Source organism: Dermacentor silvarum, chromosome 3, assembly GCF_013339745.2.
Source record: "Dermacentor silvarum isolate Dsil-2018 chromosome 3, BIME_Dsil_1.4, whole genome shotgun sequence".
NCBI classification, from domain to species: Eukaryota; Metazoa; Arthropoda; class Arachnida; order Ixodida; family Ixodidae; genus Dermacentor; species Dermacentor silvarum.
Genome location: NC_051156.1, coordinates 170,379,638 through 170,395,366, shown reverse-complemented (window position 1 = coordinate 170,395,366; position 15,729 = coordinate 170,379,638). Strand labels below are relative to the sequence as shown.

Below are 15,729 nucleotides of genomic sequence, written 5' to 3'. Positions count from 1 at the left end.
TGTATGTTGCGACTTATAAAGTGCCCAAAGAATTATAAATAATGCAAATACATTCTGGTGTTTTACGTCACAAAACTATGGTATGATTATGAGGCACGACGCCAGGTGGGGAATCCGGAATAATTTTAACCACCTGGCGTTCTTTAACGTGCATCCAGAACCCCAGGTGGTCCAAAATTCCGGAGTCCCCCACTACGGCATGCTTCATAATCAGATCGTGGTTTTGGCACGTAAAACCCCATATTGTTTTTAACGTGCACCCAATGCACGGCACACGGGGCGTTTTCGCATTTCGCCCCCATTGATATGTGGCCGCGTCGGCGGGCACTTGATCCCGTGACCTCGTGCTGAGCAGGGTGGTGCAGTAGCCAAGAAGCCACTACATCGAGAACAAATAATTATCTAAGAAGCCTCGTAAATGTTATAGCTCTTTGCAGCCACTTAGTAGCTAATAAATCCCCCTTTGTTACAGAGAACGGGAATAGTTGTCTGACGCACACACTCGCACAACATCTTGAATTTCACGTTCCTCACATAAGCGATGGGCGAGAAGATCCTGGAAATTCATTTTCATAAAACACGACAAGACAACGTCACGAACAGTTGGGGAATGCATGAAGCCTGCGAAGATGACTGCGTTGTTCAGTAAAGAAACGTATCTGCGACAAAAGAACTTATCGGCAAAAAAAAAAAAGGTAACGAATTACTTAGTTAAACAAAGCCGCGGCGCATCGTAAAACGCATCGTAGACTCACGTGAAACGGAATCCTAACTACGTGCCGCGTGCGACACAGCTGTTACTCTCATTTTCTTTATTAACCGTTTATCGGAGTCTCTCTACGCCTTTATTTTTCTTCGCTCCCTCGTGCAACAATAACCGCGCGATTACTCCACTTGCGTCACGGCTACAACACGTGGGCGCCCTTTAAAGATACACGCGTGAAAAACGACCGATCTCGACAACCCAGATTCGGCAAGCCCCGGCTTCACTCACCGATTTCAGGCGCTGTACTAATAGGCGAGTAGCAGACGACGGCGTGGGAGTTGCCCCCCGTCCTGCGCGCGGACTCCGCAGCGACGAGAAGCAGACGACGGCGACCACAACGGGCCGAACAAGTCACTCGTCGGCGACCGTTGTTATCCACATGACATCGACTTCGAGTCGGCGCGAAAAACACCACACGACGACAAACGACACCCGCTTGTCTCGGAAGCCGAAAAGCAGCGGTACGACAGCTGCCCCAGCGATGCGCACAGTGTTTAAAAAAACCGGCCGCCGACGACGGAACAACACTCCTTGCTGCTGCTGCTGCCGCCGCCGAATAGGAAGGGGGCGTCCCACACGAGAGAGAGATTCCACGGAGCCACCGACCGACCGACCGGGGAGCACCGAGCGATCTCGCTGCCGACGACGGCGGACGACGCCGAGTCGTCGAATGTGCCTCGTAGGGAGAGGGAGCGCAACAACGCGCACACACAGACGCTCTCCACCGCCACCTCCTCAACCGTCGCGCAAAGAGCAGCAGCAGCAGCCTGCACTCTCGCGCGCGCACACACACGCTGCTGTACCCGGCGCAGGCGCACACACTTTCAATATGGCCGGCGCCGTCGCTGAGTGCGCGCGCGCGCGCGCCGGTGGCCGTCGATGCGCGTGCGTGCGTGCGTGCGTGCGTGCGTCGAGAGCGTTTCGTTCCCTAGGCTAGGGAAATATCAGGAACCAGCACGCGCTCGCAGTTTTCACCGCGCGCGCACGTGGAAGCTGGACGCTCAGGGGGATGATGTGGGTATGAGAGAGGGGAAGCCAGCCCCGGATGTTTCGAATTTCTGGCCGTGTCGAACGACCTTTCGGAACGACCTTCCGCTGCAAAGCGCCGCTTTCGTAGTTTTCCCCGATCCTCCGACGTAACGTTACGCTGCTGCGCGTGTCGGTGCGGTGCGGTGGACGCTATTCACAGAGACCCGTTGTTGCTTTAAATGATAATATTAGAAAACATTCTCTATCTCTTCATGAAACATGAAAGCTTCTCGCGTCTGCTGCCATTCGAAATTTCTGACGCGCTGGCAGACAGCACTTTCCAGAGCAATAATAATGATAATAATATAAGTTATTGCGGGCACTTAATGAGAAAGGTACGAAATCAGGCCTGCCAAAGCTGTATTGGGCTGTTGAAGTCAGGTAGATCTAATGTTATGAATAGATTGGTTTTCTTCATGACGAAGGATGTGTGATGGCGTTTAGCAGAAAGCGCAAAATTGAATTAACTCTGTTTGCAAGCGTGCGGAACAAGCGCCCGTAAACTGTAATTTCATACTGGAGCACACTCTCTATCAAAGCATGGACAATCGCTTTGAGCACGAAGAATGAATAGCATGTAACGGGATTCTGTATAGTACGCAATGCACTGATCTGAGTTTATGGCAAACCTATCCAAGATGTGAGTTCCAAGTGGGGTGATTATAGAAGCTTATACAAAGGTAGTTGACTGAAGATGTTTAAGGAATGGGGTTGCAGGTACGGACAGAACAGCCGCACCAGTATGAGGAATAATCGGTGGCCTATTCCATTCCATAACGAATTATGAAAACATTAAAGGAAAAAATTGTCATCCACCCGAATGTATACACCAAACTACAAAGGAAACCCATACGGGTTTCTCAGAGAGACAGCTTTGCTGTTGAGGGAAAATTCGTGCTGGTTCGGAATTCAAACCCGGGACCAGCGACTTTCCCGGGTGGTCGCTCTACCATCTGAGCTAACCAGGAGGCTAGCAGATCGAAGCGCGAGGGCGAATTAATCGACAGCTCGAAGCACAAGGGCACTGTGTCAGCCAGGGAAAGGCATTGGTCGCGGACGCGAATCCCGGACCAGTGCATTCTATGGGGCGAAGCTCCTTAGGGTGTGGGTCGTTCCCTCCTCTGTAGTAGTAGTAGGAGTAGTAGTAGTAGTAGTAGTAGTATGTAGCCACCTGTAGTTTTATGAAGTGTTCACTAGATGGCGTTCCGGTTCCGGTTCCACTTTGCGCGCGTTCGCTGCGAACGCGGGCAAAACGCCGATGGTGTCGACAACAGTTCTGCGCGTTGCTGGTGCTGCTGCATGTCCAAGTCTATACAGCTGATACAACTACCTTGAGTCGACCCCATGGCTGCTTCGCATACTACTCAGGGTTCCCCTACGGGAAGATGGTGTAATTTTCTCTCTCGTTCCCGACGCGCTCATCTTTATCTATCGTCCGTAGCTGTGGTTTACACGAATGATCACCCGGTGCTTCGCCCACTCATCATCATTCACTTCGTGGATATGCTGTGATTTTTTTTCATTAACGAACCTTTCCTCCACCTTACGGGATTGCGCAGAACTCAATTACTAGATTATGAAAACATATAAGCTGCGAGTTCGATGTCTTTGCACTGATTAGGTTACCTGCGAACGTCCCAACTTGAAGCGAAGAAAACGCATCGCAGGAAAGCGCGAAACTGCGTCTTAAGTTGCTCTGGAGACGTCTTTATTAGCTCGTCACTAATTTCTGAGCGTGAACTTCGCATGCCATCAGTGAGGGTTACATTACTCTACAATATTACTCTACACTTCCGTTTTTGCCGATATGTGAGCCAGCTCGCACTTTACGTGCTGCAGACGACTCTGAAATTTGTGCGCAACGAACACCACTGTATACCGTGCACATCTCGTGGCACAATGTCGTCCCGTCCTCGCCGCCTCGTTAGTCTGCAGAGCGCAGGAATGAGTGGTGTGCACGAGGCACTGGAACACGTATATGCACAAGTTGGGCGCAAATACCATCAACTTAACCAAAGTTGATCGTTGGAACGTCGTCGGGGCTTGCTTAGTGCCCTCATGTACAGCCGCGCATACAAACGCCAAACAAAAGAGGCGAAGTTTCGCAAGCGTCTCCTCCTAAACGGACCATCACTCCAACCAGCTCGAAGACGTCCGTACGACAGAAGGAAATTTTGACGCACCGAAACGTTCCAGGTCGGTTCCCCTTTTCGACTGGGTTTCGCCGTGACATATACTACGCCGCAATACTCGTGACAGTTTACAATAACAGTTGCCATATGACTTCTTTTTATGACGGGCATGCGTTGATCAAAACGCGTTATAAATGAATTAAACAGCAGTACCATTGAGACATTATACGGAGCAGCGGCAATGCAGCAGTGTGCTTACGTCCCGAAATGCACCGTTGCGCGCCGAGTCCGGCTGTATAAAGTATACGTATACTACGCGCATGCCTGCCCTTGTTCAGCGCGCAAATGCTGATGTCGCTGCGTCGGGTACGTGCAGCTTGAACGTCCTTCTTTTTTTTTTCTTTTTCCGGTTGATCGTTTTTGCGCATTACAGGCGGCTGCATGCAGCTGCGGCGGCTGCCTCCTCTCTTCCCATCTTTTGTCTGCCTTCTACGCTTTTCTTTTTTTATTATTATTATTATTTCTCCTCGTTCTTAATTTTGCCGGCGAATTCTACGCAGGACATGCGCAGTTGAAGCGCAGCTGCTCGCTTCGTTCAGGTCGGAGTTATTTTTGCCCATGCAGCTGTATTACTCAGCCTCCCTCTTTGTTTGTTTGTTTCTTTCTTTCTTCCTTTCGTTCTTTCTGTAAACGTATTATACGATCATAACGGTGAAAACGTACGCTCCAAAAAATTTCGCGAATTTAGGAGATGAAAAAAAAAGGAGAAACAATTGGTATTGATGTTGATGACAGTTAGTAAGACTGTGAGTGATATCGCTGAATGAATTAATGAACACACAAGGAGTTGGAACCACGCATTGTTCGCGTTTGACAGTAATAAAGGCATCACAACTCGAGAAAACTTTGGCTATGAATGATCAGCTACGGCAGCATACGTTTCGCAATATCGAAAAGCTGAAGTGCATGCGAAATGAGGAATGCACTCGTCGTCCAACAAGGGAGCAGAAAGTGGCGCATGTCAGAACAGCTAATGCTACAAGAAAAAAAAAATAAGAAGCAGCTGGCGCGACATATGTGACACAAATCGAATGTAATAATGACGCTCTACACAGGGAGCAGGAAAAACACGTAGGCTCAACTTCAAAGCTGTTGCTTCCAGCTTCGAAATTTCTGTCGGCAGTAGCAGCAACTCCAGAGTTCAAACGTGCTGCTGTATTGTTTTCGTAATATCGTCTGCATGCGAAAATTAATCATGTATAAAAGCTGTGTGTTCGATGATTTGGGACCGACATTATTGTGAAACACCATCTGGACAAGCGGAGAAAGTGAAATTACAGGTGCCTAACGCCTGAGCAACAAATGCGATTCTTCAAAGCAAAATTTAATGGCGTTAAAATGTCATTATTTGCTGACGTCTAACAAGTCTTTTAATCATCGAATGCCCATATTCGCTCCCGTTGTTCGCTCTGTGCAAATCTTTCATGACGCTAAACAAATGTACAACACAAGTAATTGCGAATAATTACGACGTTTTGTTTTAAAGAGTACCTCCTTTTCTTGTAAGAGAAATGCAACATAAAGGTTGTTATCACCTGTTCTTCAATATAATCGAAGCGTGAAGTTCATGAACCGTGACGTTTTGAAGGACATTATATGCAAAATCAGCCAATAACGAGCGTGCGTTCTTTTAAATTAAGAATAACAATTAGTTGCAGAATTGATTTCAGGTAACACAGTCACTGCGGTGTTTAGTGATATTAATCATGCACGAGCTCCTAATTTCAGGTCAGTGTTTATCCTGAGATTAGTTGGTAAGATTAGCTATGTGAAAAGTCTGGGCATTTGCCAAAGGCATGACTCCGCACGTCCCCATACGAAGCACCCCACCTTCGGACAAGGCGCTGCGTTTTCCTTGCTCGTCTCATTTACAGTGAGGCTTTGGCGCGAGAGTCGTAACCAGGTGAGGGGGGGGGGGGGGGTGGTTTCGACCCTCACTCCCGAAGTATTTCGCCTTTACATGACACTTCACATCAGTGACGCACACATTCCTTTGTCTGTGCTCTCAACAACGTCCATAAAACACAACTACATTAAGGTCTACGGCCATAATATCTAATAAGCGCATTCGCCTGCATAGAAACTCGAGCTGGGGTTCAAAACTGCGGGAAAGCTGCCGAGCTAACTGTGAAAAACTATTCTGCTCAGAGCCACCCGCCACGGTGGTAGCGGCATATAACGACGGCAGCTTGCTTCCACTCGTGAAACCCAGACTCCCCCCAGATTGCAGTGGCAGTTTTATAACCCAATATTATTATTCCTGGGCCTTAACCGGGATTTAAATTTAGAGCACCCAAACTGTTTCCTCGTCTAAGTAAAACTAATCTAAACGTACCAGATTTAGTATTATCCCTCAGCTATGCGCTTGGTTTACACGGGAAAGTAAGCCAACAGAAATCGTTCAGAATTGGCGCAATGGTCCCCGCGATCCCCCTGAAAAAAAAAATAATTATTGGCTATGGCGCTCTCTGACGCTCCCTGCTTTTATTGTTGCTATGGTGACAGCATGTTCTTCCGTTCATATGTTTTACATTACACCGATATCCCCCATTCTTCCGTTCCTCTTTTTTTTTTTTTCCCCGCCGAGTAACGCCTGTACGCAAGACGCTGATTGCTCGCAGTACGTCGGCTAGCTTACCGGTGCTCTTGCAATGCGTGATTGCGCAACCATGGCTACCCTAACCTAACAGCGGCCCGAACGAGTACAGGTACGGCACTGAGCACAGAAGCGCGGTCACGCACAGCATTTTTGCCCGGCACACGAAGGTCGTTATCCGGATTGCGGAGAAAGACCCGCCGGGGAGGCGTAGTGGATATTTGGCGTTGCGCTGCTAAGCCCGAGAGCGAGTGATCCAATCCCGGCTGCGGCGACCCCATTTCAAATGGAGGCAAAATGCAAAAAAAAATTTAAAAAAAAATAAACGCCCGTGTACCATGCATTGGGTACTCCTGCAGGTAATCAGAATTAATCGGAAGTGCACCACTACGGCGTGCCTCGTAATCATATCGTGGTTATGACACGTAAAACCGGATAATTTTTGAGCACGGTGAAAGAGACAACTAATCAGCATAAAAAAATAAAAATAAACTACATTGACGAGCGCCGGTTGAAGCCTATGTTCAAGGACTTGGTGGAACTTGAATGAAAAGTGAATGAATAAATAAATAAATGATGTATGCAGCGCCCGAAACTGGAAGCAAGCATGAACTATACTGCCTCTTGCGATGTCACAAGTGCGTGTTCGTGATGCCCGTCGTGTGTTGTATCGTCGTAATGTTCACTTTGACGCTATCATTAATTGCTGCCGTGGACGTTTTTTCTCATACCAAGTTGTACGTTTTCTTACTCACGTGGTCATCATCAAGCTCGTCAAGTTATACGACTTTTTTTTTATTGCGATAGAAATTATAAGGGCACTCTAGGCGAATTTCCGCCGCCGTCGCCGTCGCCGTGAGGTTCCGTATAAAGCATACGGCGATAAAATTGTCGCCGCGCGCCGTACGCTGTATCTGTGAGTGAAAGCATGCGACGTGAGCCGGCAATCGCGGCTCGCGCACACAAGGGCGGGAAGCGGGAAGGAAGCGCAGTATTCCAGTCGCGCACAACGCTCCGGAGGGAGGGTTCGGAGGTGGAGAGGGCAGGCCATCGTGTGGCCGCGCGCTCCCGCCGGGCCGGGATGCTTCGGGAGCAGGGGGGGGGGGGGGGGGGGTATCTAGCGGCGTTCTGCGCCGCGAGCGCTCGCCCGCGCGGCTGTATCTTGAGAGCAATCTGCGGCGGGGGAAGAGTCCGACCTCCCTGTGTTTTCACGGCTCAGATCGCGTTGATGCGAGCGCCGGCACGAAGCTCAATTCGGTCGCTGCTGCTGCTGCGCTGATACACTCCAGCTTTTTTGACAGCGAGTTTCCGCGGTCATCTATAGCGAGATGCGTTCGGGTTTGCCTGTGCGCGCGTGACACCATGCTTGTCAACTTAGTATGCCTGTGTTTACAAGCTTATACAGCCGATAAAACTACTATCCTTACTTTGTGTAGCTGTCCACAAATTCACTATCGCAATCGATGATTCGCATTTCGGGCGAAACTGCGACTTTTTTTCTGTAGCCCTCTGTTCATCGGAGCAGAAATAAAGATTTATTTATTTGGTTGATTGATTGATTCATTCATTCATTGATTAATCACCATCTTTTACATCACCAGCACGGAAGCAGGCGATGTGTGAAGACGGCGTAAGTTCGCTGACAATTCCACTGAAGGATTGACGTGTTGCCTGCGCTTACAGAACTTCAACGGGAATTTCAACTGGCACAGTGGTTCATTTGTCGAAGTGGCGGGTCTGGGGATGCTTGTGCATTTGTACCGTTAAGGATTCGTGTTAGGCTGAAGGCTTTTGCCGCTCTAGGTGTTCCGACACGTTTTTGTTCAACAGCGACTCAGAACTCCAATCAAAACTACCCCAATGTATACCACGGCATCTGGAGACCCTCTATCACCGGCTTCGACTGAACGTTGCGTACACGAACCATCTTCTTTAACCAATGGCTACACCACAAATCCATGCTGTGACAACTCTGGCGAGGTGGAATCTATACAGCACATCTCGCACGAGTGCCCAGCTTACAGAGACGAGCGACACCGATATAAAATGAACATGGAAAAGCTCGAAAAGTCCCCTTGACATTGACACGTATGCTAGGTCCCTGGCCTTGCCCATCAGAACAGCGCAAAGCCCTGGACTTCTTGTTTTTATATATTGAGTCAATTGGTTTGCTGCCAAATTATGACTCACGCACGTCGCCTCATCAAGACTGCGATTTTATTTTCTTTTTCCATTTACCATCTACCTTCGTCAAATCGCACACTTACCCTACTGCTGATAACATCATGCGACCTGCATTTCTTTCTGCTTTTTTCTTCTGCCCACCTTCTTCTAGGGCCTTTCTTCTCCTTCGTCCCATTCCCTGCAGAGTAGCATGTAAGCGAAAACACGCTGGCTAAACACTTTGCATTTTCAATAAAGAACTTTCTCTCTCTCTCTCCGTTGTACGGAGCTGGAGTGTTGTCAAGAATCAGACGAAAGCTCATCTGGTTATGTAGGATATTAAAAAAAATGGAAAGCTGAGTTGATTGATGTTTCGGAACCCATACAGGTACCTTGTTCACAATGTCTGTAAGTGTTGTACGTTCCAAGAGAAAAAAAAGGGAGAGGACACTGAATTAAAAAAGAAAAAGAGAGCCTTAGACAGCAGAGACGTGGGAGGAAGGACGGAAGCATCGCGTTCCTCTCCTTGTCACCGGAGTTTAGGCTTCTGTGTGTGTCGCAGTTTTCTTTCTTTTTTTTTCGTACTCATCCGGTGCCATTTCGCCTTTCTTTCCCGTCTTGATGGGGAAGTCAACAAGCGAGGAAGGACAGAAGAGCAAGGGAAAGACAGCGCGAACGACCTATTTGGGTCACCCAGAACAATACTAAATACAAGGAGCCTCTGTCGGAAACCATGGTAATGACACGGCGAAAGAAAATAAAGATATTCTCGTTACGTCGAACATGGATCCGTGCGTCAGCAACATACCTGCCAGCGCAAGCATTTTCGGAGCCTTCCTGCCGGCGCTGAAGGTACAGGTGCAGTATCTTGCCGTCGACGACATTGGTCTGCAGAGTCGGTTTGTGCACGATAGCGTGGCGCTCACTGAGATGTTTTTGTGTTTTTTAACGCACAGGACCGAACACACACACACATGCACCAACACACTCACACGTGCACAGACACACACATGTGCACGCACCGGCACGATCACACACGCGCACACAAACACGCACACACGCGCACACACACATACACACTCGCTTAGCTCATTCCCTCTGGCATATTCGCACCCTATACGTGACAATTTTTGTACGCATGTTTACTAGTTGTTGTTGAGATCCAAGCATTCACAGCCTTGCTAAGTTTCGACTGCATTTGTTCAGGCTTGCATGCCGTGCGGACCTTAATTTTCTCTCACTGCTGGCCGCCGAGAAAGCTCCCGTCATGTAAATGTTTTAGAAGAGCGTGAGTTACCGCACGCCTCTCTGCCGTTGAACCACAAGGGAGCACTGTACGCTCGACCTTATCCTTTGGTACGCCACACTACAGGGCGCAGGAATTGCCTGCCGTTCTTCGCTTAACGACGGACAGCGCTGTAAGCTAGAAGCGTGTTAATAGCATCGCCGACAGCGTTACCATATGTTGCGAAAAGTATTGGCGATTGAGCCTGCCGAGACTTGCCAACTCACCATGGTGTGTATGCAGATTCAGTGCACAGGCAATCTATACTTATAACGTCGGCTCTTGCACGCGTGAAACTGTTGGTAATGCAACGAAAGAGAACAATAAGAAGTGAGGGGCGTCGATGTTTGGTGAAAAATCAAGAAGCCATAAAGCAGCATGGGGAGAAGTGCCATCGTTTCGGAGAACTGTCACACTGAAATATAAAAGAAATGCTGAACCAGCGATAAAATTCGTATTTTTAAGCACAGGAACAAAGCAATGCAAGTGCAATAAAAGACAACTTTGCCGCCGGAGGGAGCCAATACCACTTTAAACGCACGTTGCATGCGGTGCTTTACCAAGTTGTCTATAAGGCGGCGTCTATCCCACCGTCACCCGTAACGCGAGGCAGACGTCTAAGTTGAAGCGGTGAGAAATTGCAGACTGTTAAGTGCCTAGTGAAGTCGTCTTTTGGGAGGGCTAGTATGGTACAGTGCAGTTAAGTCTTCCCGCGCCATCCAGTGCACATTCGTGTAACCGCGGCCGCTCCAACGACTGAAACTTGAAACTGAATACGTGTGGCCCCAGCTTTTCTCAAATTGATTCTGCGGAAACCTGCCATTTGGAGGAACTTTCTTGACAGAAATATATATTAATCCCCATCAGTGTAGCACGAAGCTGCAAGGAAACCCCTTAGCCATAGTTATTTTAAGCCAGTGGAGGGGGAGTGAAAGAGAGAGATAGGGGCGACAAAGGAAAGGAGAAAGGCGGGGAGGTTAACCAGAGCGGAAAATTCGATTTGCTTCCCATGATATTCTGCTGTTGCGTAGCTTTTGTATGATGTGCGTTTCGCAAGATACGCGTATATCTTTGTCACTTTTAAGCTTTCGTTGAGAATGTCGGGGATGTGGGGTTATAGTCAAGCTGTTTAAATGCAACTTGTATCCCTATCAATGTATGAAAAAATGCGGCTAAGAAATTCATTATTGTCCTTTATCCTTTCCCTGGGGATCGGGAGGAGGGAGAACGACAGAAAGAAGGAAATGAAGGAAGAAATAGCTTTATTGTCAGTGATACTGACCTTGCTTGTCATTGATATTACCGTGGTTCAGATAATATGCGGTATAAGCAATTATTTGTTAGTTATTTAGAGTTAGGAAAAGCTAAAGTAAAGTTATTATGCATGATATATAGCACTTCATTATTTACGCAGGCAATGAGTTATACCTAATTATATGCAGCAGCAGTAATTTCACGGTAGCGACAACAACTTCGCGAGCAGGGTGGTCATTCTATCTGCCAGAGAGCAAGCTGATGTAGACGGTGTATAATTTTTGCTATTAAGTGCTCGCACGAATTGCGAGTTGAGCGAAGAATTTGCCACATATGAGAATATGAGGCCAGCAGACAACTTGCAAAGCATTTTAGCGTGGGAAAACAGGTACAAACAGAAGGCAGTGACACCACGGGGAGTTAACCTTGACAGTTATTTTCTGGAAATTTACACTTATATGCCAAGCGTTTGTCCGAATACCACTCCTGCTAGAAATTAACGTCGCGCTGCTCCTTTTATAAAGGTCTTTTAATTCTGGCCGCATCCGTAAAAAGGCAAATATACTTGCCTCTGACTACTGCCGTAAAAAGTACGTACGCCTGAAGATGCAGTTGGAACGTTTGTCCTCAGCTAGATACCTGAAGGCCTTACATGTTTCTCTTGCAAAGGGCTTCCTGTGGAAGTCGCGTATAGAAACTAACACCCCAGTTAAAGGGACATTAAAGAGAAAACCAGTTTTAGCTATACTGCTAAAGCGTGCACTCCTCTGTAATAAACCTGTTGGCGCTAAATTTAACGGAAATGTAGTTTTGTATGAATACTTTAACAGTCTACACTGATTTAGTGTTTTATCTTTAGTGTCTCTTTAATGCTCATGAAGATAACTTCACTATAAGCAAAACTTCGCACTTGTGCCGTACTTGCATGGGGTGGCGCACCATGTCAGGAAGATTGTAAGTAAGTTAAATGCAACAGTATAGTGTTTTCTGCAGCCAATATATAAACTAAGCAAGGTTTGTCGGATAACTGACCCATGCCGCAAGACTATGTCTTTTTTGCTCTAAGTGGCAGTTTATCACCAGCTCGGCGAAGCAGAACAAGCGCGGTTGTCTATGCACTGTCATTGTCGAGTGGAAGCAAGCACCTATACAGCACAGACGGGAAGTAGCTTCAATAATCGACTTAGCGAGCGTAACCTTAAAGGTAATTACCGAGATGGCCATCGCCCTGTTCGTTGTCAGGAGTGCGGCTGCGCGCCATTGCTCGAAGGATACTGGCGAGACGCGAATGTAAAGTTGTCAGAGGAATAATAGAAGCAGAAGCCATCACAAATAGCAGCAAAATTAGTCTAAGCGCAGCGTATGTTTATTTGCTAAAGAGAAGGTTTTTTTTACAACGCGCAGTGTGATGTTTCTAGCAGGAGTGGTAGGCGAATAAACACTCTGCATACAAGAGTATGAATTTCAAGCGAACGAACTGTTGTAGATAGCGCACCATGGTGTCAATACCTTCCTCTTGTACGGTAAACCACAAAAGTTTACGGACCACGGGATCTCAGAAAACGTTCAATTCCCGAGCAGCATTTAGCAGTAGCCAGTTAAACTGTACACGACAATGTTGTTAGAATATTCCAGTCGAGGCCCGAAATGCGAATATCAGGCTGCATTATGAGGCTGCGGAGATATTCAGCTTTTTCTCAGATTTCATGGTCTGCAATATTTCGTGGTTGACTGTACCTGCAGCTGCCTGCGCTAAAATGGTTTCCGAGTACCAACCCACGTGGAGCGGTACAATAGACAACAGTCTGTCATCTCGGTACTGAGCTTTCAAACCAAATGTTTATATTATTTTGAGAGCACTGGATTTTTATTGTAAAGCTTTAGTACGGTAAGTTTGATGGCGCATATCTCCAAACTGATTCATTCTGGAAATTCATGCCCAGTGGATATACCTTGCAAACTGACCGGCTACAATGCGTAAATTGCAATATGCGCCGTAAAGTAATTAATTCAAAAGATAATTAGTGGACTGCAAGTAATGTGCGCCTCTCAGAATAATCCAGCTCAAGGACTAGAATGAGTTTATCTGCAACAGGCTGCTTTTAAAAATTCTATAATACTTCAAAATGATCACCCTGTATATACTCTGCTGCGGCATTTCGTGAATCCACCCCTTGGGACTTGTAGAGATAACTTTCGGCCTCACCGAGCGATGGTTACAACAACGGCCGAGTAAATCCGAAATGCTCGATTGACGTACGTCAAATTTCTCAGGGAGGCCCCTGTAAACAAAGTAAATTAATGGCTTGAAAAGAAAATTTGGTACATTTCGGTCATGGGTGGGAATCGAAACCGGGCCTCCAGGGTGCGAGACGAGCACCCTTCCCCGACGCCACGCAGGCTCCACGGTTCTGGCTGACTAAAGGTGTGCCTACTGTGTGCGTCACTGCACACGTCACGTCGCAGCCATCTTCCTGACTAAAAGTTTCCCCAAAGGGACTATAATGCTTTCGCATTGCCACACGTGAGCAGTCTTGGGTGTCCCTGCCGAATTATTTATCAATCTGTATGTTAAAGGAAGACCGGGGAGTCTCGACCTTTTTTTAAGTGCGCCCTGTTAAAACATAGAAATAAGTCTGCACATAAAAAAGAAAGACGGCAAAGGAACGCAAATCCACAGGGACAGTAGAACTGTCAGCCGCAAAGTTGCAAAACAAACAACAAATAACGTGAATAAACGAAAAAAAATGCATGCTTCATTACGAAATACTTCATTTTGAATCAGACTACTTGTCGCAATCTTCATGTAGCGTTGCTCCCGTTTAAGTCTTCTTCGATATAGCTCTGTCAGCCCTTATACCAACCTCCCCCGAGCTCCACGCCTTTTTCTTTCTTTTTTTTTTTTCGTCCGAGGTAATTCTTGTGCAAGCAAATTTCTTTATTTCAGCCGTCAGTCTGTGCCTTTCGATACGCCCTCAGAACTTCTACGCACTGCGGAGGGTACAGGGGGCAGATGCAGTTTATATTCTCATCGTTCCTGGCACCTAAATAATTTTCCTACTATACATCGCCCTGCAGCGTCGCCTGCTTTTGTCTTTCAGCCCGACCGACCTCATTTGCTTGCAGATGAGACGCTTTATTTCAGGTCATTCGGCAATGAATCCAGGAGCAAACAAAAGAAAGAAGCAAGAAATAATCAGAGCGAGAATATTCGCAGAGGGCAATTCGTTTCTTTTACTTTCTCTTTTTTTTTTCGTTGTTTTCTTGCTTTTTCTTTCACCCTGCAGACGTCGAGGTGGCTGGGCCATATTGACTCAATTCACTGCCTGCATGGACGCTGTATGCAAATGAAGCTGTGCTTGAAGTTTTCATTAACGTCCATTTTAGTGCGAATCCATCGCCAAATCTCCCGATTTCCAGCACATATGGGCTCCTTTTTCGTGTGTCTCACGCGGGCTTCGTTATTTAACATTTCTTAGTGTTCCCTAATTCGAAGCAGTTTCCCAACCTTTGCCCGAGGTGCGGCGCTAACGTATACGAAGGCAAGCTCTTCGTTTTCTTTTTTCGCTTGATATTCATGTTGACACTACGTCTCGATAATCTGGTACTGATCCTGATTGCTCTTAAAAGGACAATCAAACGAAATGTTAAGTTCTGCTCGGCAGGTATATAGCGTCCACGGATATATCTTTGTCCACATCGGTCGCTGGCGTAGAAAGCTATTCACGCATTAGTGGAGTTATTGATATGTACCGGTCTGAGTGACCGTTATCCTTTTCATCCTCCTGCGGGCACGCATTTACCACTCTCTCCCACTTTCCCCCTTTCCAATTCCCCCTTTTCCGTGCCCCTAACGCAGGCTAGCAAACCGGACGCTCGTTTGGTTGACCTCCCTGCCAATTTCACATCATTGTCTTCTCATTCTCTTGACTTGTGAATAGGCCGGTCTTGCTGCTGGCGTTCAGGGGCTTGGTGAACCCCAATCGAAGCAAGAAGGTAATGCTATAGAAGCGGCGCAGCATTGCTGTTTCTGCACTAGCCCTCCATGACGTCATAGATTGTGGCAGCGCCTTCTCGAGGACGGTTAATTGTTTAGTGGACTCTAGAGCAAAGGAACCGAACATTTACATCCCGAATCACCTTTCCTGAGTAGTGGGTCACAGCCGGGAACTACGTGCATGGCAGAGAGACGCTAATCTCCTTGTAGGAATTCGCACGTACGGCTAGCGTCGACTGCCGGATGTAAACTGAACCCTGTTAGCTTCGTTTATCTACCTCCCGAACACTGAGCCCATCGTGCCATCTGTGTACATCAAGGGATTCAATCAATCAATATACGAAAGGATTGCGTGGTTTTCGAAAATAGAGCGAGGACTCGACCTCGCAAACGCTAGAAACTCTTCCTGCTTAAAAACCGGCCACTAAAATACCTACAATACAATTA

The 15,729-nt window shown here is 47.2% G+C and overlaps 1 protein-coding gene across 6 annotated transcripts in view; it reads right to left on the bottom strand.

Moving 5' to 3' along the window:
- Positions 1–1,524, bottom strand: part of LOC119446083 (rap1 GTPase-activating protein 1-like) — a 254,894-nt gene extending 253,370 nt beyond the window's left edge. For 3 of the 6 annotated variants that reach the window (XM_049663881.1, XM_037710422.2, XM_049663884.1), the window contains exon 1: positions 995–1,522. The gene's annotated coding sequence lies outside the window, so the exon portion shown is untranslated. Of the gene's footprint in view, positions 1–994 lie in introns of all 6 variants that reach the window. The other 3 variants (XM_049663886.1, XM_049663888.1, XM_037710424.2) reach the window with 2 other exon arrangements.
- Between the last annotated feature and the right edge of the window lie 14,205 nt (positions 1,525–15,729).